Raw genomic sequence first — 26,920 nt, 5'->3', positions numbered from 1 at the left:
CCGCGTCACCCACACGTCCGCGTCGCCAGCGTCGCACACCTTAACCTAATATGCCAAAATATTTTATCTTTTCTTCCACAATCCTAATTTTTCCTCCCTCCTTTCTTACTTACTTCTTCTTCCCTTCTTTCCCTTCTCATTCTTCTTATCTTTCATTTTCTTTTACTTAATTGCATACTTTCATTCATTGCATTATTTTCATTGGTGTTGGAATTTTATTTGGGTCATTGTTTTTTTTTCTATATTTTTGTGGATTATTTGACAATTATATATTACTTTTTAAAGGGTTGCTTGCATGTTCAATTTAATACTTTCAAATAGCTTATTTACCATGCATGCTATGTGTTTGTGAAAATGCCCGTATGGCATTGTGCACTATTTTTAATATTTCTTTTAATCTACTACTATAAATGCTTGCTTTTCACAAAACCCTTTTTATATTTTATTAATTAAATATAATTGTCAATACAAACGTTATTGTTAGTTTCTCACAACTAATAATACATCTAGGCTTTTGATGCTTGATCTATGCTACTCATGCCCTTGCCGGCATGCTAATAAACATCTTGCATCCAATACTCCCCATGCCTTGCTATATTTCCATTGATGAACTGATCACATGGAATCGCGACCATGTCTTTCATTCACTATTTTTTTTTACTTGGCATGATTATCACTCGTACCGCCCTCCTCTTTGCTCTATCCCTTTGACTTCATGTCCCTTTCTCTTCTTCCTTTTTCAGGCTGGCCACCAGAACGGGTAAAGAGAAAAGCTTCTACAACGAGCAACAGCTGAGGAACCACAACACCCACCCACCTGTACATCTCAGCATGCACCGAGGGCAATCTTTAAGTGTGGGGAGGTCGATACCGATCTCCACGGGTTAGTTAGTCCCTTCTTAACACCAGTTTTTGTTTTTCATTGCTGCATTTGCATGTTTGATTGCATATTTATTTTTTGTGCATATTTTACCACTTGGCTAAAGTAATATTTTCTTTTTCAAGAAATTTTTATAGTATTTCACTAATTTGAATAAAACTTTTTGAAAAACTTGTTTGAAGAAATATTATTTTGGAACATAGTTTAGAGCTTGAACACACAAAACCAGTGAGATTTTGAGCCTATTTGATTGGTTGCATTTTATCAACCAATATTTTATTTTTGGTGTGTGTTTCTCTCTCTAAAATTGTGATCTTTGTCTTGCTTAATTCTATATTTCCATTATTTGATGTATGCATGCACTTATATGATTGAGGCCTTGTTTCACTGAGCTTACATACCCTTATGGCCTTACCTTTTATTATCCTTTGTAAACCCATGTTGAGCCTATTTTACCCCTTGTTCTTTACTTTAGCTCATCACTAACTCTAAGCAGAAAATAATAATGTCCCTAATTTGAATCCTTGATTAGCTTAGACTAGTGAGAATGCTCATGAATTAACTATGGGGAAAAGTGGGTTTGGAAACGTTTGGTTTGGGAATTGAGTATGTTAGACTTTGTGTGAAAATATGAAAAATTTTAAGAACATGTTTATGCATTCAAAACTTTAATCATATGCATTGAGAAAAAAAAGTAAAAAAAAGGGGACAAAATGCCCCAAAGTAAGTGTTGGTATCAATGCATATGTACTAAACTCAATTTAGGATGCATGAACATGTGGAAAGCACAGTTAATGGGAAGTTAGATTTTGCATTCTAATTAAATGGATTGTCTTAAGTTAGGTGGAAAGTTTATGTTAATTAAGAATTCAGATTTTAGTCCACTTGGCCAAATACAATCCTACCTTGACCCTAACCCCATTACAACCCTTAAAAGACCTCTTGATTTGTGTATTGGTGCATTAAATTTTTGTTGATTGTTAGATGAAAAGCAAGCTATAGAAAGCATTATTAGTAGAGAATTGAGAGAATTGACCCTAGACACTTGAGAGTTAGAGTGATATACACTACCAAGTAAGGGTTTAGCACTTAATTCTATGTTCCCTGCTTTCATGAGCTATCTTCTTCTTGCAAGTTATTTATATTGTATTTTGTGATTTGAATTAGTGAAATCCAGTTCATATTTATTCTTGAAAGATTTATTTACTTTTTCACCAAGTTGGTAGAATCATTTTAGCATGTAGTTGCATTCACATTCATAAGTTGCATTGCATGAGTCTTGCTTTTCCCTACTCATTTATTCGGTCTCCTTGAGTTTAGCATGAGGACATGCTAATGTTTAAGTGTGGGGAGGTTGATAAACCACTATTTTATGGTTTACAATGTGTTTAATTGTGTGGTTTTATCATGGTCTTTACCCACTTATTCATATAATTAGCATGCATTTATATTTCCTTTCTAAAATTATTACATGATTAAAAACATGCTTCTTTGGTCTTAATTTAGCTAATCTTAATCCTCTCTTATTCGATGCCTTGATCTGTGTGTTAAGTATTTCAGGCTTTATAGGGCATGAATGAGTGAGAGATTAGGAAGGAAGCTTGCAAAAATGGAAGGAACACAAGAAGTTGAGGAGATGACCAGCGAGAAGTGATGCGTACGCGTCAGCGACGCGACCGCGCGGAAGAAAGGAATCCGCAGTGACGCGGCCGCATGGCTCACGCGACCGCGCGGATTGGAAAAGCACAAGTTACGCGAAAGTGTGGACGACGCGAACGCGTGGCAGGGAAAAGCGCGAATGACGCGTCCGCATGGATGACACAATTGCGTGATGTGCGCGATCTGCAGAATTACAAAAGTCGCTGACAGAGATTCTGGGCCGCATTTCAACCCAGTTTTCGGCCCAGAAATACAGATTAAAATCAGGGAACTTGCAGACACTTCAGAGGAGGCTCTCATAATTTTAGTTTTAGATGTAGTTTTTAGAGAGAGAGGTTCTCTCCTCTCTCTTAGGATTAGGATTAGGATTTTTAGAACTTAGGAATATTTTTATCTCATCTTTTTATCAGGTTCAATATCTTTTTATTTTGACTTCTCTTAATTGTTGATCATTGATGTTGCTTATTTGGCTTATGACTCTTCATATTTTGATTAATTTTATTTTATTAATACAATTGAGATCTTTCAAACTTATATGTCACTGATGCTTGGTGTCTATCCAAATTATTTTCATTCAAGTAGATTTTAGTCCCTTTTGGCTTTGGTTGATTAATTGGTGACTCTTGAGTTATCAAACTCATTGTTGATTAAAAATTGGAATTCTTCAAGAATTAATTCGAGATCCAATAACTCCAACTTTTTCCAAGGAAAGACTGGGACTTGAGGATTCGAATTAATTCATCTACTTAACTTACCTTCATAGTTAGAGGTTAACACAGTGGGAGAAAAATCCAATTCTCATCATAATTGATAAGGATAACTAGGATAGGACTTCCAGTTCTTCATCCCTTACCAAGAGATTTTATTATTGTTAATTTATTTTACTTGTCATTTAAATATACCTGTGCCCATTGCCCAAATTCCAAAACCCCAATTTTACCTTTTTCATAGCCAATAATAAGAACATACCTCCCTGCCATTCTTTGAGAAGACGACCCGAGGTTTAAATACTTCGGTTATCAATTTATTTAGGGGTTTGTTACTTGTGACAACCAAAATATTTGCACGAAGGGATTTCTGTTGGTTTAGAATCTATATCTACAACGCGACTATTTTTATAAAATTCTTTACTAGCAAAAATCCTAACGTCAGTGACACTCATCATCATTTTCACCTATGAACGCGTGCTTGACAACCACTTCCATTCTACCTTAGATTGAGCGTGTATCTCTTGGATTCCTAGTTCATGCGTGTTGATTGCCTCTCCAGACAACAGAGCCCTCAATTCCTTGAGATCAGAGTCTTTGTGGTATAAGCTAGAATCCATTGGTAGCATTCTTGAGATCCAAAAAGTCTAAACCTTGTCTGTGGTATTCCGAGTAGGATCTTGGATGGGATGACTGTGACGAGTTTCAAACTCATGAATGTTGGGCGTGTGACAGACGCAAAAGGATCACTGGATCCTATTCCAACCCAAGTGAGAACCGACAGATGATTAGCCCTACGTAACCCGTAGTTGGACCATTTTCACTGAGAGGACGGGAGGTAGCCATTGACGCCAGTGAAACCCAACATACAGCTTGCCATGGAAAGGAGTATGAAGGATTTGATGAAAGCAGTAGGAAAGCAGAGATTCAAAAGGAACAAAGCATCTCCATACACTTATCTGAAATTCTCACCAATAAATTACATAAGTATTTCTATCTTTATTTTATTTTATTGTTTATTTATTTATTTTTTAATTATCAAAACTCCATAACCAATTTGAATCTGCCTGACTGAGATTTACAAGATAACCATAGCTTACTTCATACCAACAATCTCTGTGGGATCGACCCTTACTCACGTAAGGTATTACTTGGACGACCCAATACACTTGCTGGTTAGTTGTGTGGAGTTGTGAAGAAAGTGCTGAGATTATGAACTTGCATACCAAGTTGAGCGCCATTGTTAGAGATCACAATTTCGTGCACCATAACCGTTCCTGCAATTTGATTGTGAATGTTTCCCATTATTTTCTCGCGTGATTGAGGCCTTTAACTGCTCCACTACCATAACTGTTTGATTCACTTTATTCGAATGTCTTGCTCGATTACCTATCTCGAATATCCTATTCGATTAGGCATATCAGATTAATAAGTCAATCGAAGTCTAATCCGTGTCGACCACTTCCAATCCTACGCTTACGCATACATCTTTTCGAGAAATTGTCTCTGCTTTCCTCCAAATCAACTTACCTTTATTGAAAATATTTTTTCGATCAACAAATTGATAATGATAATAGTTAGTATTATTATTACAATCGTAATAAAAAAAGAAAATGATTATAATTATCAGAAAAATATGAATAAGAATAATCGTAGTGAATATTAAAATAATATTTTAGAAACTAGAAAGTCAATTTTAAGGATAAAAATTTTTATTATTAAAAAAAAAGAAATGATGAAAAGTAAAAAATCATAACTAAGACACTTAGTTGTCAGAAATTTGCTTTTTTTCATTTTAAAATATTTATGAACCAAGAACTAAAATATTCATTAATTATAAATGTTTTCTGGACCTTAAAATTCCTGAAGATACTTTCACGATGGAAGAAGCCTCCCAATAAAAATATACAGGTATAGAAAGAATCTTCTTTCTATGCACAAGATCTTTCCTTTGTATAAAACCTTTTCTGTATTATATACTTAAATAAACCCTAAACATGATTGCAATATATAAATAAAAGGTTTAATTACTCTATTGGTCCTTATAGTTTGGCCGAATTTTTAATTAGGTCCCTATAGTTTTTTTTCTTTCAATTGAGTCCCTATACCAATTTTTTTTGTTTTAATTGGGTCCCTATTCGCAGTGAACGTTAAATAAAACATTAACCTGTGTTAAATTTACTAAAATACCCATGTGTATAACCCTATATAATCCTTGCCCTCATCCTAAAACTCCAGAACCCTATTCTGTTCATCGTTCTCCTCTTCTCCCTTTCTTCTTATTTGTTGCTGAAATTTTCTCATCTTGCATGGATTCCACCCAACGTTCTTCAAGAATTTCGAGTTCAAAAAATCTCAACAAGAGAAGACATTTGTGTTATTGTGGAGAGACAGTTGTTGTTCTGTCTTCTTCTAAAGTGGCCAGCCATGGAAGGAGGTATGTAGCTTGTGGACGAGTGCCAATGTGCATTTTTTTGAGTGGTTTGATAATGAAGATGATATGAAAGGTGAGTGATTGAAGCAGAAGGAGAGGAGGAGTCGTTGCTTCTGTGGAGACTCTCTGATTCTAAAAAGTTCTAATACACCCAAGAATCCAAATAGAAGGTTCATGTCTTGCCCAAGTAGAAGATGCAAATTTTTTGAGTGGGTTGATGAAGAAAAGAAGGTTGGCGATGTTTGCTTATTGTCTTCACAGTATCACTCTGGTCGGGTAAAGGGTGAAATTAGGGGTAAAAATGCACAAGAAAAGAGGGTTGATAGACTTAGTGTCTTCACAGTATCACTCTGTTGTCCCTTCTTGATTTAGCGGGCCATTGAACCCACCAAACGCATTTGATTGTCCACCATCAACACCATCCTCTACATCGAACCTAAAGTAATCCTCATGTTTACCATCATCAGCACTGTCATCAAACCTATCCTCCTCAGTAGATGGTTCTGACTCAACATCGACTTCTACTTCTATCAGTCCACTATCTTCGCCTTCATTTGGGACATAATCTGGATCCATTGATGTGATTTCAACCCCATTACCTTCTCTGTAACCATCAACAGCATACACTATACCATGCTTCACAAAATCATTAACTAAAGCCCTAGCCATTCTAACATCATCCCCATCTGACTTCAACTCTTTGACACCTAACTTCAAGTCCATTCCAGGTTCGTTCCACCATAGCTTCGCATAACCCTTGTAGCCTAGACCCTTCAGCAAACTCACTATCTCTTGCAGAGACCATTCATCTAGTTCATAATGCAAGTCTTCCACAACCAACCCACTTAAATATTCTAGTCCATGTTCCGTGTCAATAAATTTTTCTCCGTGATAGAGCTCTATTGTGAACTTTGATTCTCCCATTGCTACACAGTAAAAAACGAAAAATGCTGATTAGTCATCCCCTAATCAAACATCACCAACAATGCTAATGACTTTAATGCTATAACGTTCGGCAACTTTTGAAAGAATGAAAAATGAAAAAAAGTGTAACTCGTACCTTTGCAACAACGACGACATTAGCTCCTTCAACAAAGGAGGTCACGATAGACAATAACAAACCTCGATCACACAATGATGGAATGCAAACGCGTTATCAAACAATCAGAAACGGAGATGGGATAAAGAGAAAGGGTTTCTTTTGCCTCAGTGAAAAGGGAGGAAGAGCAAGGGTTATTTTTCTATTACTGAAGATCAAGGGTTAGTCCTTTATTAAGGTAGGGGCAATTTTGACAATATAAAATAAGTAAATACACTGAGGATTATAAAAAATGTTTGTAACTAGGTATATCCAATTTTGGAACGAAATATTTCGTTACTCCAAACATTTTTTGTCACTGTAAGGACCCAATTAAAATAAAAAAATTGGTATAAAAACTCAATTGAAAGAAAAAAAACTATATGAACTTAATTAAAAATTCGGCCAAACTATAAAAACTAACAGAATAATTAAACCTAAATAAAACCTCATGATGGACACATGCATAAGATTCTATATTAGAAGTTGTTGATAAAATATGTGCAATATCTAAAGATATATTCCAATATAAAAAATTTGTTTGAATGCGTTTTTATGAAAAAAATAAATAATAATTTTGTTAAAAAAATAAAAATAATTTTATATTTAAATATCTCATATACAAATATTTTTATATTTAACAAATGATACAATAATATAAAATATTTTTTATTTATTTTTAAATTTTTTTTATTATTAAAATTTTGTTAAACACACTAAAAAAATTCTTTTTTCATAAACAGTCTTTTTTTAACAATTTAATAATACCCAAATAAATTTAATTACTTAATCCAACTATTAAAATTTAAAAATATAATTATTCAAATATCATTATTATTAGTTAAAAATTTTAGAATAAATAATTTTATTATATAACATTAAAATTTTTATAACAATAAATTAAAGCGGGTATATATAATGAACATACTTGGTTGTTAACCTAATAATATATAGGTTAATGTTCTATATATATATATATATATATATATATATATATATATATGTTTAAAGGTACCAAACGGATCAAAAGAATCTTCTAATTTAATCATTCATCCAAAGCATCATTTTGATCCAAATAATGGAGATGCTGAACCAATTCAAAACAAGCACACTTAATAATTTTTAGTTGATTGGTTAAGTAAATTATTTACCTGAGTGAATTTTACATTCTCAAATAGTATCAACTCCTCTGCTCCACCACATCAGCAGCATCCACCCATATTTATATATTTTCTTATATATATACAAATATTATTGAGACAGATACAGTTTGTTAGGCATTGATATTCACGAGTGCATTATTATTATTCTTCTTTGATAACTATTATGATGTTTTTACGTTAGCTGGTTTAATATAATTAACCAAATTACTGTATTTATTTTTTAATTATTATATTTACATACACATATCGTGATATTTTTTTTAGTTGTCCATGGTATTTTTTAATTTGACAAGCTAATAAAGACTAATTTATCGTTGGTCAATGAATTACTACATGCACAAGACAAAATTTGAATTCTTGACACTTATTTAATAGCTTAAGAGGACAAGTAAACTGACCACTTGACCAACCCAAGTTGATTAAAATATCATGACATTATTAGACGAAGAAAAGTAGAAAACACTTGGATATGTATCCAACTACGGTACACTTGACAACACACATGTACAATTTGTACATATACATACATAATAAGTTGTTTTTGGTCTTGTTCTGTTTCTGTCTAAGTGTCTATGATGTTTCCACTTTTCCCTTTTCTCCCTTTTCTTTCTCTACACTCCTCTCTTATAAACGTGTTTTGCTGCAACTTTGTGTGTCTCTGAGAGAAAAAAGGGAGAGACTAGTTAAGTTTAGTATTACTAAATTAGTAGTAACATGGCAAATATGTTACAAAACTGGATTCTGCAAGAAAAGAATCGTTTTAACAGCTTTCTTTAGTTGTTAACAACCAACTCCTTTTGTTTTTCTATATTTGCTACTCCTCCAAACTTGAAGCACATAGTCATTTGCACAAGCTGTGTTTGTTATATTGTGTGTGAGAGCTGAGAAGTGTTAATGGATACCAAGGGAAGACTCATTGCAGGGTCTCATAACAGGAATGAGTCTGTTCTTATCAATGCTGATGACACTGCAGGAGTGAGTCTCTTCTCTTTCTTATACATAATAATCTTCCTAAAAAAGTGTGTCTTTTTTTTATTCTTGTGAACACTTCACAAAGCCACGTGGAGAGTTTAAATAAGAAAAACAAAGATCTCCATTGGGTTTTGTTTTCATGATTTCTATGCTAAAATTGAGGCCTAACTGATTCTTTTGCAACTAGTTTCTGAAATAAGTTTTGTAATTGAAGGTTATCCTTTTTATACTTTGAATCTTGTGTCAGTGAAGTCATCAACCATCCAAGTTTTTTTCAAGAAACGATAACTGCTATCATGATTTATGCAGGTGAATGCTGTTACAGAATTGAGTGGTCAAATATGTCAGATCTGTGGTGATGAAGTCGAGGTCACAATTAATGGTGATCCATTTGTGCTTGCAATGAGTGTGCATTCCCTGTTTGCAAGCCTTGCTATGAGTATGAAAGAAGAGAAGGGAACCAAGTTTGCCCTCAATGCAAAACAAGATACAACCGCATCAAAGGTTTCATCTTTCAACTTTGATCCCTAGTTAGTAACTGTCTCAGAATAGAAATATAGAAATACTAAAACATGCAAGTCGATCTATCTTGATTGTCTCAGTTTCTCTGTATTTTCTGTTCCGAAACACTTACCAAACATATTTATGTTTTAACTTTTAACTTCCTTTGTTGTTTATATATCAGGTTGTCCTAGAGTTGAGGGTGATGAAGAAGAGGATGATGTTGATGATTTGGAGAATGAGTTTGATATTGGAAGCCACCCTCATCATCATCATCACATTGCTGAGACAATGCTATCTTCTCGCCTTAATGTTGGATTAGGTATCAGTACCACACCTTCAGAGTTTAATGCAGCTTCTGTGGCAGGTTCTGAGATCCCTCTACTAACTTATGGTCAAGAGGTAAAGTAAAATGTAAAGCATAATTCTCCAACTCTTGTAGCTTTTCATGTTTGAGTCTTTTTCTCTGATATTCTTTTGTGTGTCAATTAAGGATGTTGGAATCTCTGCTGATAAACATGCCCTCATTATTCCCCCATTCATGCCTCGTGGAAAACGTGTTCATCCTATGCCTTTTCCTGATTCCTCTGTGCCCGGTAATTTTTTGTAAGGTCAAACTTCAAAGTCAAAGTTGTTTTTGTGTATCCATTAATGTGACAAATTAATGCTGCTGGTGATGCAGTTCAAGCAAGAGCTATGGATCCTAAGAAAGACTTGGCAGTTTATGGATATGGAAGTGTTGCATGGAAAGAAAGAACAGAGGATTGGAAGAAGAAGCAATGTGAAAAACTTCAAGTGGTTAAGCATGAAGGGTGTAAGGATCTTAATGAGTTTGATGACCCTGAGTTACTAAAGTAGGTGAAATTCTTATAAAATAGTTTTCCACGTGTATCCAACTACGTGACGCCACATCAGCAAAAATAATTATCTTTTATATTGATCGCGTGAATGATTGATGTGATCAAAATTTTAACTCTTGTAACTTTTAATTACATTTCTCTTACAATAAAATTTTCACTTGAATTTCTTCTAATAGAATGGATGAGGGGAGACAACCACTATGGAGAAAGTTGCCAATAATTTCAAGCAGAATAAATCCATACAGAATAATCATAGTTCTCAGGATTGCAATTCTCTGCCTCTTCTTTCATTATAGAATTCTGCACCCTGTGAATGATGCATATGCATTGTGGCTCACATCAGCCATATGTGAAATCTGGTTTGCTGCTTCATGGATTCTTGATCAGTTCCCAAAATGGTGTCCAATTGAAAGAGAAACATACCTTGATCGTTTATCTTTAAGGTAGTTCTTAACTACTATGCGTATCTGTGATTGTTCATTACTTCATTACTGTCCCGGTTTCAAAATAAACTAGATTTAGAGAATAAATTAATTTTTGTATATAAAAAACTGTTTCATAAAAACACTCATTTATTTTCATTAAGTTAATTTGAGAAGTTGTATTTAATTAAAAGAGTAAATTACTTACATATATTATTATTAACTAATTGTTTACATGGGTGAACTAAGAGTAACTACTTATGCTATTGTCCGTTGTAACTTATCTTCTAATTGCAATAATAAGTTAATAACATCAATATATGAATGCAATTAGGAAAAGAAATAAAGCCATATTTGTATTTGAAATTATACATCCAAAAATTGAATAATAAGGTATATCAACTATTACGTGAAACAACTAATTTGTGAATTTAAATATTGTTTTAAGTAAATATGAATATAATAATAAGGGTTAACTAGTCATTAGAGGCCGAAAATTTATTTTGTTCCCAACCTTTTTTTCACTATAAAATGGTCTCCAAAGTTTTAGTTTATTTTAAAATCGTTCTTCTTTTCAAATTTTTTATTTTTATAACTAAATTATCCTTAATAAAAAAAATAATAATAATAATAAAAAAGGCGTAAAGTTAAGGGTAGGGTGTTCGCGGTGCAGTTTGGTTCAGTTTTATAGAGAAAAGTTATCCAATCCGATCGTTTAATTAAACTGCAGTGCGGTTTGGTTCGGTTTTTTACCAAAACCAACGAATCAAACCAAACCCATTAAAATCGGTTTGGTTCGGTTCAGTTTGTTCAGTTTTTTCAATCATTTGGAAAATGCAAAATTATATCCATCCTTACCTAACAAAATTAAGCCATAATACGAACGTATGAATCATAGTATGCAAAACTTAAACTGTAAAGAAATTCATTAAATCATAGCAATAAGAATAAGGGTGGTGGAAAGCAACAATTATTATCAATCAATCTCTACTTCCATACGATGTATATATATATATCAGGTGATGTAAAACTCTGTCTTCCAAAAATTAAAACAACATAAATTAGAACACCAAACCACAAATTCAAATTAGATAATTAACCTGACTTAGAAAAATCAAGAAGCAAAAAAGAAAAGCAAAAAGGGACTGAATCAGAAATAAAACCAAAATGAATAAAAAATACAACCAAACTAATTTCAAAAATTTTCATGTGGTGTATTAATTCCACAAATTTTTTCTCTTTCACCTTCTCCTTTCCTGTATTATCATTGAGTAAACAAAAAGTTCAGAATCAATCCTAAGTCAAAATCACCCTAAATCAAAACAGAACAAAAAATTCTAAATTAAAAAACAAAATCAGAATCAACAACTCAACCACAGAATCAAGAACAAGCCAACCAAGTGTTCACTGTAAATTAGAATCAATAAGACTGAACCAAAATAAAAAAAATAGAATCAAAACAAAACCTGAGGCTTAGGGAAGAGCTTTCTATGTTAAAGACATCCTTTGAGCTTGAACACTGAACAATACATTGAATAATGAATAGTTAATAACAGAACAACAATCAGAGCGATTTCAGTAAATTAACAACAAATGAATGAACCATAATCAGAAGCAATTTCAGTAAATCAACAAGAAATAAATTAAACAATGAAGAACAATCAGCAACAAATATACACTGAAATTATACATTGAACAACAAAACAAAATTAATAGCAATTACAAATACTTTGAAGTTAGAAAAGAAATTATTCAAACAAAAGTATAAATTCAAACAAAATAAAATTATAAACTATTACCAGAAATTCAAACAAAAATACACTGAACATAGAAGTTAGAACAGAAATTATTCAAACAAAACCAGAAATTCAAACAAAATAAAATTATTCACAATTACTGGAAATTCGAACAAAAATACACTGATTATAGAACAGAAATCATTCAAATTAATACCTGAATGTCGCTTCTGGGTGGCTGGGAGGGGCTGGGTTCGCCGGTTTGCACTACTGGGAGGGGCTGAACGTCGCTTCTGGGTGGCTGGTCCGGCACTGCTGGGAGGCGTTGGGTTTGCTGGTTCGCGCTCCTAGGAGAGGCTAAATGTCGCTGCTGGGTGGCTGGTCTGGCGCTGTTGGAAGGCGCTGATGCGAGGAGCTAGGAGGCGCTAATGGGAGGAGCTGGGAGGCGCTGGTTCGGCTGGATTAGAAAGGGCTGCGAGTGATAAACCACTATTTTATGATTTATCTTGTACTCAATTGAGTGGTTTTTATCAACTCTTTACCCACTTATTCATACTATTCGCATGTTTTACATTTTCCTTCCTGATTTTGTGCTATGATTGAAAACATGCTTCTTTGATCTTATATTTGCTTATTATTAATCCTCTCTTATTACCTTAGATGCCTTGATATGTGTGTTAAGTGATTTCAGGGATTACAGGGTATGAATGGTTCAGAGGATGGAAAGGAAGCATGCAAAAGTGGAAGGAACACAAGAAGTTGGAGAAATTGCTAAGCTGTCCAGCCTGACCTCTTCTCACTCAAATGGCTATAACTTTAGCTACAGAGGTTCAAATGAGATGGTTTTAGTTGCGTTAGAAAGCTAACATCCGGGGCTTCGCAACGATATATAATTTGCCATAGCTGCCCCGATGCCAGATGACGCGAATGCGTGGATCACGCGGCCGCGTGACCTGGCAGGAACACAACCCACGCTAACGCATGGACGACGCCTCCGCGTCACTCTTCCGTGACCTGTACGGACCAGAAAGCGTTGGGAGTGATTTCTGGGCTGTTTTTGACCTAGTTTTCTGCCCAGAACACACAGATTAGAGGCTATAAAGTGGGGGAATGCATCCATTCATAAGCATGTTCTCATAATTCACTTTTTACAATTTTAGATGTAATTTTTAGAGAGAGAGGTTCTCTCCTCTCTCTTAGGATTAGGATTAGGATTCCTCTTAAAGGATTTAGGATTTATTATTATTCCAACTTACAATTTTCTTCTGAATTCCAGGTTTAATATTCCTTTTATATATTTTACCAATTTAGTTTATGAACTCTTTATGTTTGGATTGATTTTCTTAATTAATGTTATTTGAGGTATTTCAGTTTATGATTGTTTTATTTATATGAATGCTTTTAATTTAATTTATATATTTTCCCTTTTGGCTTTGGTTAAATAATTGGTGACTGTTGAGTAATCAAACTCATTGTTGATTGAGAATTGGATTTCTTCATTTCATTAATTCAAGTTCCAATAACTCTAGCCTTTCCCAAGGAAAGACTAGGACCTGAGAAATCAAAATTAATTCATCCACTTAAGTTACCTTCATAGTTAGAGGTTAACAAAGTGGGAGAAAAATCCAATTCTCATCACAATTGATAAGGATAACTAGGATAGGACTTCCAGTTCTTATACCTTGCCAAGAGTTTATTTTACAGTTATTTATTTATTTTCATTGCTTTGAAAATATACCTGTGCCCATTGCCCAAACTCCAGAACCCCAATTTACAAATTCATAACCAATAATAAGAACATACCTCTTTGCAATTCCTTGAGAAGACGACCCGATGTTTAAATACTTCGGTTATCAATTTATTTAGGGGTTTGTTACTTGTGACAACCAAAACGTTTGTAAGAAAGGACTTTGTTGGTTTAGAAGCTATACTTGCAACGAGAATTTATTCTAATTCTAGACCACGCAAAAGTTCTCTCTTCAGCGAGGCGTTGGGAGGGGCTGGGCTAATGGGGCTTCTTTTGAGAGTGTGGCTGCGCTAGGTTATGTGTTAGGAATGTTAGGGGATTAGGTTATCTGATGAGTGACGAGGGTGGGGTGAGGTAATTGTCTATTAGTTTTTTAGGGTTTTTTTATTTGATCGGTTCGGTTCGGTTCGGTTCAGGTTTTTAGTGGCAAAACCGAAAATCGAACCGAACCGCAAAAAATAGCAAAACTTAATTTTTTCGATTTTTTCGGTTTTCAGTTTGTTCGGTTTTCAATTTTTTCGGTTCGATTGGTCAGTTTTGTTCGGTCCAGATCAATTTTGAACACCCCTAGTTAAGGGGAAAGGGGGAAGGGGTTATGCGAAGGGAGAAGGGTGGTGGTGGGGGGGGGTCGGGGAGAAAAGGGGGAAGGGTCCTTTTAAAAAGAACAAGAAGAACCAAGCATTCATAAATTAAACAGAGCCATCACTCATCAGTAAACGGAGCATAATTAAAAAGAAGAAGCGAGAGCGAAGCAAAATTAAACAGACCCATCAGTAACCAGAAGCAAAATTAAACAGAGCCATCACTCATCACTCATCAGTAACCACTAACCATGGAAAAATTAAAAGGAAGGAGCGAATGCGAAGCAAAATTAAACAGACTAACAGAGTCATCAGTAACCAGAAGCAAAATTAAACAGATCCATCACTAACCTTCGACGGAGACATGGATGGCAACTGGTGAGACAACGACGATAGGTGAGGCGAAGGCAAGCGGCGACCCAACGGTGAGCTGCTCCAAGCCACGAACAGAAAAGCCAGGGAAGATGGGGATGACAAGCCGAGCTACCTGGGTTTCGGACAGGGGGAAGAGGAAGAAATGGAGGCGCCGAGAACCTGGGGACAGTGGCGGCAAGGATCCTAGGGCTAGGGTTCTCTTTTCTTTGCTTCAGAAGGGGCGAATGGGGGTGCACGAATGATTCTTGGGATCTTGATTCGGGGAAGGGGGTGTTTCAGGATTTGGTTTTGTTTTTAATCACAAAACAACGTCGTTTTTTTAGAACCGGTCGATCACCGGTTCGGTCCAACCGCATTTCTGAACCGTTTTTTCTATAACGGTTATTAGCAGTGGACCGGACTGGTTTTATGGCCGGTTCCTGATTTGACCGGTCGAACCGGCCGGTTCCGTTCGGTTTTCTGAACCATATTAAAGAATACTATACCAACTAAAAAAACTTATCTTTATAAAATAGAGTGACATCAAATATCTAAGACTAATGATGAAACTGCTTTAATTTCTTTTGTAATTGAGGGAGTACTGATTAATCTAAAGCTAATGGTTTACAATGTAACAGGTATGAGAAGGAAGGGAAGCCATCAGAATTAGCTTGTGTAGATGTGTTTGTTAGTATGAAGGAGCCTCCACTTATCACTGCAAACACTGTTCTTTCAGTCCTTGCTGTGGATTATCCAGTGGAGAAAGTTGCATGCTATGTCTCTTATGATGGTGCTGCCATGCTTACATTTGAAGCACTTTCAGAGACATCTGAGTTTGCAAGGAAGTGGGTTCCATTCTGCTTTCAAGAAGTTCAGCATTGAACCAAGAGCTCCTAAATGGTACTTTGCATAGAAAGTTGACTATCTCAAAGACAAAGTTGATGCAGCATTTATCAGAGAGCGTCGCGCTATTAAGATTCGAAAAATATCTTATTACTTTGCTTGTGTTGAGTAATCTAAAATATGATCTATTTTATAGAGTTCTAAACATTGTGTGCTGAAAAATTGTCAGAGAGAGTATGAAGAATTCAAGGTGAGGATTAACAGTGGCGGAGCTTGAAATAAAATTTTGGGGGGCCGGATAGAAGATAATTGTCAATATGTTTTTGATATGGACCCATTTAAGATAAACTCGTCTAACCTCATCTCTCTGATTTGGGTAATATTGCCAAATTTAAAGCCTTTTTCTAGGGTCTCGTTCCAAAGAATTAAGGTCAAACTAATCAGATGCAACTCTTTGAACTTTTGAAGGTTGTATTTCACTTTTTTTGTGTTTCATTAAAGTAGAAGAACTATCTACAGACTACAGGTGTTGATATTATAAAAGTTATATGTTCTTCTTCTTAAATATTAACCTTCCTCTTAAAAGCATCAATTCTTTGATTTTTCATGATTATTTTATATAAAAATTTGAATATATATCCTGTAAAATATATAAAAAAGAAGTTAAAAGGACAAATATTAAAATTTATAATATTTATTGAATTTTTTTTTATCAATTTATACAAATACGATAGTATCAATACTTATTGAATATTCTAATATTTTTTATCATATAAAAAATTAAATTAAATAAACAATAAAATATAAAATAATATTAAATTACATAAATAAAAAATACCTAATTTTTTATATTTGAACTCAGGTAGAGCCATAGAGGGAGTGTTACTTATTGAATAGAGAGTTGCGAAATGCGAATACACTCAATTCAGTCCAAATTCAACATGATTTGAATGTTTAAAACTAAAAACTATTATGCAATAAAAGCAAGAGATGAAAATTGAACTTTAGTATTTTAAGTTATAGTAAAAGGCTCAGGATTCGGTGGTCCCAGAACGTTTGGACCATTAAATGGTCCCATAACAAAACATGTTTTTTAAGATTTTTTAATAATTACTAAATAGTTCTTTTTTAAATTTAATTACAAATTAACCCCATATATTTTATTTAATTATAAAAATAATTTTTTATTTTATAAATAATTATTTTAACTAAAATCTATCATCTTTATTAACAATCAAGAACAAAAACAATAACGAATTAGATCTTCCATTGATCCTAATAAATTTTTTGGCCATTCCAATCGATTAAAATATTAAATTTGATCTGTCACGTTCGTGAGGAGTCATGAAATCGTGTTTCGTTGAAAACTAATCGATTGGACTATCAAACCAATCGATTGAATTCTAACTCAATCGATTGGATTTCAATTTATCACTAAATAATCAATTGTAAATTGTTGGGAAGCATGGTTTTGCATAAATCAATCCATTGGTCATAGTAACCAATCGATTGAACAATGAATTAAATGTGGAATTTATATAATTTAATCGATTGTTTAGAATTTTCAATCGATTGATTTCTTCAAAACAATCGATTGGTCTCACTATTCAATCGATTGGTTATGGCTAAAAATCAATTGAACTTTGCACGTGACTTCTAATTCAATCGATTGGTTTGAAACTTTTATATTCCTTCAATAGGTAATCTACAATAAGTTAAGTATACTACTCATGGAATAAATCTCTCTATGCACTTGTTGGTGTAATCGTCTTTTCCATTCCACTAGACGCCGCAAAAATTGCTCAACCTGAACATATTGGTTGGGCAAGGATGTTCAGATTCACCATAATACAAAAAAATACTATATTTATAAGATAATAATTATTTGTTGGAACTTACCTCTTCTGGATCTTTCAAGGTGTATGAAGTTTATGTGTCTTTTGGAACTCTAGAAACAAGATTTCCAATTCCTTGACCTCTGTTGCGTAAAACCTGATGATGATTATGGTAGTCAGTTAGATATGTAATACAAATAGTGTAATTAATTGAATATCAATAAGTTTGATTATTTATTTTTAAGTTAAAAGCATCCTCGTCTGTACGATCATCGCCAATATAAATTGGAAAAACGTCATCGAAATTGTCATATCTCAAGCAGTTTTCTTCCTTGAGTTAGCTTCAGTTTCGGGTACTCATTGAGCACCAATCAAATTTGAAGCGCCAATGCAGCCGACGAAAAACAGAGGGTGTAACCAATCAATTAATAGTTTAGGATAATTAAAAAATGAAAATTGATAGGGTTGAGTCACTATAACTATAGTACATTCTCATGAACACAACGAATGTGAACGGACAAACTGAAATCATTTTCCTGCAACAAATGAACGAAATCACAGCAAGCAAGGTAGGTAGGAAGAAAGAAGCAGCAGTGACTTAAAGAAAACATTATTAAAGTAAAGGAGATGAAGAAATTAGGTATTACATTGAGGGAAAAGTCTCCACAATTGAAGTTTCAAACCAATCGATTGAATTAGAAGTCACGTGCAAACTTCAATCGATTTTTAGCCATAACCAATCGATTGAATAGTGAGACCAATCGATTGTTTTGAAGAAATCAATCGATTGAAAATCCTAAATAATCGATTGAATTACATAAATTTCACATTTAATTCATTGTTCAATCGATTGGTTACTATGACCAATCGATTGATTTATGCAAAACCATGCTTCCCAGCAATTTACAATCGATTGTTTAGTGATAAACTGAAATCCAATCGATTGAGTTAGAATTCAATCGATTGGTTTGATAGTCCAATCGATTGGTTTTCAATGAAACAGGATTTTATGACTCCTCACGAACGTGACAGATCAAATTTAATAATTTAATCGATTGGAATGGCCAAAAAATTTATTAGGATCAATGGAAGATCTAATTCGTTATTGTTTTTGTTCTTGATTGTTAATAAAGATGATATATTTTGGTTAAAATAATTTTTATAAAATAAAAAATCGTTTTCATAATTAAATAAAATATATGGGGTTAATTTGTAATTAAATTTAAAAAAGGACTATTTAGCAGTTATTAAAAAACCTTAAAAAACATGTTTTGTTATAGGACCATTTAATGGTCCAAACATTCTACGACCACCGAATCCTGAGCTATAGTAAAATATTTGAGCCAACTTAACTATTTTTTATTTTTTAAAAGAGAATTACTAATTTTTTTAACAAAAGTTTGGGCCATGGCCCCTTGTCTCAACTAAGTTCCGCCCCTCGTTAATGCATTGGTTGCGCGGCACAGAGGGTTCCTGAAGATGGTTGGACAATGCAGGATGGGACTCTATGGCCTGGAAACAATGTTAGAGATCACCCTGGAATGATTCAGGTGAGCAGTATATATATTTTATTTTTCAGTTTCTGTTATAATTCATAATCACAAGGCTTGTTTGGATGAATTCAATTGTGAATTTGTGATGAATGATGATACTCTTTGTGAAGGTTTTCCTTGGTCAAAATGGTGTTCGCGACATTGAGGGAAACGAATTGCCTCGCCTTGTTTATGTGTCTCGTGAGAAATGACCTGGATATGAGCACCACAAGAAAGCTGGAGCTATGAATGCTTTGGTAGAATCCATTTTTATGTGTCTATCAGAACTTTTTCTCAGCTTTTTTTGTGTCTTCATTTCTCTAACCAGCTTATATGATGGTTTTTTTTTTCAAAAGGTGAGAGTTTCAGCAATTATCTCCAATGCTCCTTACCTGCTGAATGTTGATTGTGATCATTACATAAACAATAGTAAGGCCCTTCGTGAAGCCATGTGCTTCATGATGGATCCTACATCAGGGAAGAAAATTTGCTATGTACAATTTCCTCAAAGATTTGATGGGATCGATCGTCACGATAGATACTCAAATTGCAAAGTTGTGTTCTTTGATGTATATAACAATTTTAATGTTCTCTTCTTGACCCTTTTTTTTTATGTGTCTCTGATAATTATTTTGATTTGAAGGAAGAACTAATCTCTGGTTTCAATTTCTGTGTAGATCAATATGAAAGGTTTAGATGGAATCCAAGGACCAATATATGTGGGAACTGGGTGTGTCTTCAGGAGGCATGCACTTTATGGATATGATGCCCCCTTTTCCAAGAAACCACCACGGAGGACGTGTAACTGTTGGCCTAAATGGTGTTGCCGCCTTTGTTGTGGATCTCGGAAGAAGAAGAACAAAGGGAAGCCAAGCATGAAAATGTTAAAGAATAAGGATGATACAAAGCAAATGCATACACTAGAAAACATAGAAGAGGGTATTGAATGTAAGAGACACTTAAAATTTGCCGTGTGTTATTGTTTGGAAATATGTATTATAAGATACTAAAAATAAGTAAATAACACATACTTTTGTTGCATCTAGGAGTTGAGAATGAGAAATCACTATTGATGTCTCAACTGAAATTTGAGAAAAAATTTGGGCAATCTGCTGTAACACTTATGGAAGATGGAGGCCTTCCAAAAGAAGCAAGTTCTGCTACACTCTTGAAAGAAGCCATTCATGTAACTAGTTGTGGTTATGAAGATAAGACAGAATGGGGGTAAAGAGGTATCTCTTGATTCTCTTCTATACTTAAAAGGATTTTTAAACTATGGCTTTTTAAGCTTGTAGTGTTATGTGTATTGAATCCTGTGCTGAATTGGGTTTCAGGTTGGGTGGATCTATGGCTCAGTTATAGAGGATATTCTAACAGGTTTCAAGATGCACTGTCATGGCTGGAGGTCAGTTTATTGCATGCCGAAAAGGCCTGCTTTTAAGGGTTCAGCTCCTATAAATCTCTCGGACCGTCTGGATCAAGTTCTCCGGTGGGCGCTTGGATCGGTTGAGATCCTGTTCAGTAGGCATTGTCCTCTATGGTATGGATATGGTTGCGGCTTGAAGTGGCTAGAGCGGTTTTCTTACATAAACTCAGTTGTTTATCCTCTTACTTCAATTCCCTTGATTGCCTACTGCACTTTGCCTGCTGTGTGTCTTCTCACTGGGAAGTTCATAGTCCCTGAGGTAGGATTACTTGCATTACAAGATATTGTATTCTCATGTCAAATGTTGCTAACTTAGTTCTTAAGAGATCAACAAATTAGTCCTTGAAAGAAAGTAGATTTTCTTTTACGTAGTTTTTCATTGATGCTTCATTTTCTGGTTCTCAGATTAGCAACTATGCCAGCATAATTTTCATGGCACTCTTCATCTCTATAGCTGCAACTAGCATATTGGAAATGCAATGGGGAGGAGCTGGCATACATGACTGTTGGAGGAATGAGCAGTTTTGGGTTATCGGTGGCGCCTCCTCGCACCTCTTTGCGCTCTTTCAAGGGTTGCTAAAGGTGCTAGCAGGAGTTAACACAAACTTCACTGTCACATCCAAAGCTACAAATGATGGAGAGTTTGCTGAACTCTACATATTCAGGTGAACATCATTGTTGATTCCTCCATTGATATTGCTCATAATAAACAATTAAACATCATTGGAGTTATTGTTGGTGTCTCTGATGCCATAAACAATGGCTACGATTCTTGGGGTCCTCTCTTTGGGAAGCTGTTCTTTGCACTTTGGGTCATTGTCCATCTTTACCCCTTCCTCAAGGGTGTCATGGGAAAAACAAGGTGTTCCTACAATCATTTTGGTTTGGGCTATTCTCCTTGCTTCAATCTTGATTCTTGACACTTCTTTGGGTGAGGATCAACCCTTTTTTGGCCAAAAATGACATTGTTTTGGAACTTTATGGATTGAAGTGTGATTGATGAATAAGGCACATAAACAAACAAGAAAAATTTGCATAAAGTTTTTTGTCAAATAATATCAGTAGATGCAGAAGAATCTCTTGGTGAGAGACACTGCTACAGAAAGGGTTCATTGTGGTGGATGTTTGTAGATATACAAAAGGGCTGTGCAAAAAACAATTTAGAGTTTCATTATTCTTTTTTTCATACATGTGCTTTCTGTGGGTAACATAAGCTTGGATTCAAGGTTAGTTTAAATTCCCATAGATGAGGTGAGGAGGTTGTAATTTATAGTTTCTTTCTGAATAAGGCATCTCATATTTGTAACCAAAAGTGATTTTGTTCTAGCTTTTGCACCAAGTGAATAAAACATGATCAGTACATAGCATCTGAAAATCTATAGTTGTTAAGCTATTGCTTGTTATTATGTCAAATATCAATATATAATTAATTTTCATTAAAAGTGCATAAAAACATATTAAAGAACACAAAATAATTCACATTTCACACATTCCAATAGATACATCACCATACAACAATATGATTATAAAATAGACACTCAAATTTCACTACATTCTATCTATAGTATGAGCATAGCTCACTTTCCAGGGACAAAGTTTGTAGCATAGGCCCAAGCATTGTTGTTGACTCGGTTAGCAAGGTGGTCAGCAAGATTCTCCAATGGGTCCTTTCCGGTGACAATGGCCTGAACAAAGAATCCAAACATAGAGAACATGGCTAGTCTGCCATTCTTTAGCTCCTTCACCTTCAGCTCAGCAAAGGCCTCTGGATCATCAGCTAGGCCCACTTGGGTATAGTGGGTCAGTCACCTCACCGAGAGGCCCACCAGCTATACGGTAGCCCTCAACTGCGCCCACCAGCAATACGGTTTCAGACTTGGGTTTCCCAGGTAGTCAAGCCCACCTTCGCTAAATATCTGAGACCTGGCCTTAAACCACACCGCCTCGCCGAATTTGACACCGTTTCGGGCCAAGAGCTCGGGGAAGACACAGCACAGGGCCCCAACCTTGGCCCACCTGCCGTGGATTACTTCAAGCTCACTGTTCCTAGCAAATGTTTCTGGGTCGGCGGAAAGCCCAACAGTGTCCCATCCGTAGTCACCACGGAATTCACCAGTAGGCCTGAGCCTACAAATATATATATATAGAGTTTTATTATGATAATAAAAATACTATTGAAAAGATTTGAATTGAGGTCTTTTATCTTATGAAAATATTTTTATTCACTCAATTATTTGTCTCTTTAATTATATATATGTATTTTTATTTTTTTTAATATCTTTAATCTTTAATGTTGGAATATCAAAAGTCAATCAAATAAAATAATTCTAAAAACTTTCCCTCCACACTAATAAAGAAATACATATATACATGGTCATTTTCTTTTCTCTTCTTCTTTCTCATGTCATTATTTTTTATTTTATTATTTTTTATATTTGTTTTTATAATATTAATAATTTTTTATCAATTAGGATTTTTTTCTGTCAAAGATCTTTTTTTAAGTTCGATTTTTTGTTTGTGTTGTGATATTATTTCTACTTTTTTGAACATAAAATTTTATCATTTTTTCCATTAAAAGGTTCTTACTTTATGCCATTGATATAATGAAAGAAAAAAAATCATGAGATAATGTTGTCTGTTAATTTTTATTTAGGCATTATAATAGGTTTTAAAAATGTAACTCCAAGTAATCCATTGGCCAATTCTATTTCTTTAAATGGAGAAGAAATTAATCGGTCAGTACCAACGATGCCAGCAACAGATATTGGCATTGCACCAACACAGACAACAACTATTACAAATCAACCAGTCACTGATGAAAATGGTAGTAATGAAACTGTTGTTACAAAAAAAGAAGAAGACTTCACTAATTTGCGACGATTTTGATCAAGTTGAAAATTCTGAAGGTACAAAAGCTATTTGCAAGTATTGCAAATCAATGTTTTCTTATGCTGGAAAAGGAGCTAGTACTTCACATTTATAGAGGCATTCTAGTAGTTACTTACAAAGGAGATTGCATGTTGATGCACAAAAGAAGCAACCATTGATTCCATTTCAACATTCCAATTCAAGTGTTAATCCCTTTGTGACACCAAGAGAAGATGAGACAAATAATTGCTACAGCAATTATGGTTCATGAGCATCCTTTCAGCATTGTTGAGGATGAAGTTTGGATGTGGGGCTTCCAATATGCCAATTCTAAATTTCATAAAATTTCTCGTAAAACTGCTCAAGTGATTGCTTGGCAATATATGAGGCTGAAAAGAAACAATTGAAGGCTTTGTTACAAGGTGTTAGAAAGATAAGTTTGACAACTGACATGTGAAAATCAAGCCATCAAATTGTTGAATATATGATTATCACAGGTCACTTTATTGATGCAGAAATATTCAAAAAAGGGTTTTGAGTTTTGTTCAAGTACCTACTCCTAGACGTGGCATTGATATTGCGGATGCTATTTTCAAGTGTTTGAAGAATTGGGGAATTGAAAACAAAGTCTTCTCAGTATCTGTTGATAATGCTTCCTATAATGATTCATGTCTAAGGTTCTTAAGGATACTATTTCAGATAACAACTCATTATTTGTTGGTGGTAGTTTGTTTCATGTTAGGTGCTGTGCACACATTCTGAATTTGTTGGTATAAGATGGGCTAGGTAAAATGAAAGGTATTATTTATAAAGTTCGTGAGAGTGTCAAATATGTCAATTTTAATGATTCAAGATTTATAACATTTGTTAAGATTGCTGAAAACAAGCGTTTGAAGGAGAAAAATCTCATAATTGATTGTCCCACAAGATGGAATTCTACTTACAACATGTTATCTGTAACTTTGAAGTTTAAATCTGTGTTTTCTGTGTATAAGAGAAGAGAACCCCACTACAATTACGAACCATCATTAGAGGATTGGAGGAAAGTTAACAAGATTTACAACCTTTTAAAAGTTTTTAATCTTGCTACTCATGTCATTTCTGGTAGTGAGTATCCTACTGCAAACTTGTACCTTCCTGAAGTTTGGAGAGTGAAACAAGTAATTGATGATGTTATTGAAGATAGAGATTCCTTCATGATAGAAATGGCAACCTCAATGAAAGAAAAGTTTGACAAATATGGGGGAGAATGCAATATGGTAATGTCTCTTACTTGTGTTTTGGATCTTAGGAGCAAATTACATGTTATTAATTAAATTCTATTTTCTTTTAATTTACAAACTTGAGACAATAACAAGTGGAGTTAACACTAATAGTCTAGTTGCTTCTTCTAATGTGGTTAGTTCTAAAATTACTAGAATTGATGAAATGTTGAATATGGTTCAAGAAAAAGAAGCCATTCATCCAACAAAATCAGAATTAAAAGTTTATCTTGATGAGAGTGCTTACATTCTTGAAGGCAATTCTAAGTCTTTTAGTGCTTTGGAGTGGTGGAAAAACAATAGCTTGAAACTCAAGGTTTTATCTAAAATGGCAGCAGACATATTAGCAATTTCTGTCCTAACGGTGGCTTCAGAGTCTTCATTTAGTACTGGAGGAAGAGCTATTGATGAATATCGTTCTCGACTAAATCAAGAGTCCATTGAAGCTCTCATTTGTGGAGGAGACTGGCTTCAGAACAAGTATGGTTTGAAGAAAAAAACCAAAGATAAAAATCAACTTTTTAATATTTCTCTTTTTGACTAAGTATTTATGTTATAGAAAATATTTTCTCTTTTTAAATGTGAAAACATTAATATTAGTATAATGTGAGTAGTTAGAATAATAAAGTTAAATTTTCATGATATATAAATGAGGTATCTTATAATTTATACTAAGATTATGACCACAATTTTATTTTGAACATTCTCTTTTGTACTAATAAAAAAAGTATTTGTTGCATTTATATTATTTAAAAATCTAATGATATGTGTATGTTTGCTTTTTTTTATGGTGTTGGAACAGGAAGATTAAATCACTTGCAAGCTTGGAGAATTAATTGATTATTTGTCCAACATTTCCTTTACTGTATTTTGATTTAAGTAGTTATTAGCTTTTATTTGATGTTATGTTTAGTTGATTTGTTACAACTCTTGATATTGATGAACTCTTTTATTTTGATATGTTACATATTTTGGAAGTAGTCAAGTGGGAATATATTCATATATATATTTTTTTAATTAATAATAGTTATTTATTGATATTTTGTCTTTATTTTGTATCAATATTATTCATAAATTTATTATTTTATATTTTATAATTTTAAAAATTAAATTATATCTTAAATTTAATTATTATTAAAAACAAAAAATAGGCCTATTGACAGGTTCAGAACAGGCCAGACTTAGTACTCATTAAAAAGTTTATACTAAACTACAGGCCAAGTTAAGGTCAATATACTCTATTATAGGCCTGGCCTGTTAAAAGTAAAGTTTGGACTACCTGATCTGTTTTTAACCCTATTCACCAGTAAGGTAGGACGGGGGGCTCACCCGAAAATGAACCCAAATACTTGACACGGTCTGGGCCGTACCATGGGCTTCCAGAGGAAACTTGCTTGGTGGCTGCTTTCCTTATGGTGACTCTTCCAACACCAAGCCCTGGGTTGGAGGGTGAAAGCTTGATTGCTTGGTCAGCCAATGAGGGAGAAGAGAGAGCCATTGTTGAAGCAGCCATTGTTATTATACCAATGAAGAAAAGAAAACTTGTGAATGAAAGTAAAGAGTTAAGAGAATGGTTGATGCTTTGATAGGTTAACACTTAACACTATATATTGCAAAGGTCCTTATCTTATGAAATCTATATCGGAGATTCTATTGGCTTGAAAAATCTGTTTTGTTTTGTAAGTTCATACCTACAACTTATCATTCATGATTTTTTTATTTCCTTGGGAAATATATCAAACATCTTGAGAAATAACTATACCATCCAATAAGGAATTGCCATTTGTGATTTTGGATAGGCTATAATATCTCTAATGTATGTTACATTACAAAAAAATGTGTACAGTGTTACGTATAGTGCATTGATCTCATTATTAAACACCAAGTTATATTGTAATATTAAATTATGATTTAATTTTGATGTATTGACAGTATAAAATGTTTTACACAATTGTATAATTACATCCGTTTTTTTAGATAATTATTTACGAGATTATATAAAAAATATTTATTTTTACTGATATCAGGTTATATAATTGTATAGTATTTCACTTCAATCA

At 33.9% G+C, this 26,920-nt stretch overlaps 2 pseudogenes; one reads left to right on the top strand and one right to left on the bottom strand.

The window, feature by feature from the left end:
• The first annotated feature begins 8,801 nt into the window (after positions 1-8,801).
• LOC130938448 (cellulose synthase A catalytic subunit 2 [UDP-forming]-like) lies at positions 8,802-21,730 on the top strand (annotated as a pseudogene).
• Positions 21,731-22,187: 457 nt separating this feature from the next.
• LOC130970176 (chlorophyll a-b binding protein 3, chloroplastic-like) lies at positions 22,188-26,430 on the bottom strand (annotated as a pseudogene).
• Between the last annotated feature and the right edge of the window lie 490 nt (positions 26,431-26,920).

The sequence above is a fragment of the Arachis stenosperma genome, chromosome 1 (assembly GCF_014773155.1).
Source record: "Arachis stenosperma cultivar V10309 chromosome 1, arast.V10309.gnm1.PFL2, whole genome shotgun sequence".
Lineage (NCBI taxonomy): Eukaryota > Viridiplantae > Streptophyta > Magnoliopsida > Fabales > Fabaceae > Arachis > Arachis stenosperma.
The sequence above is the reverse complement of the archived record's forward strand: the minus strand, read 5'-3'. Positions and strand labels throughout refer to the sequence as shown.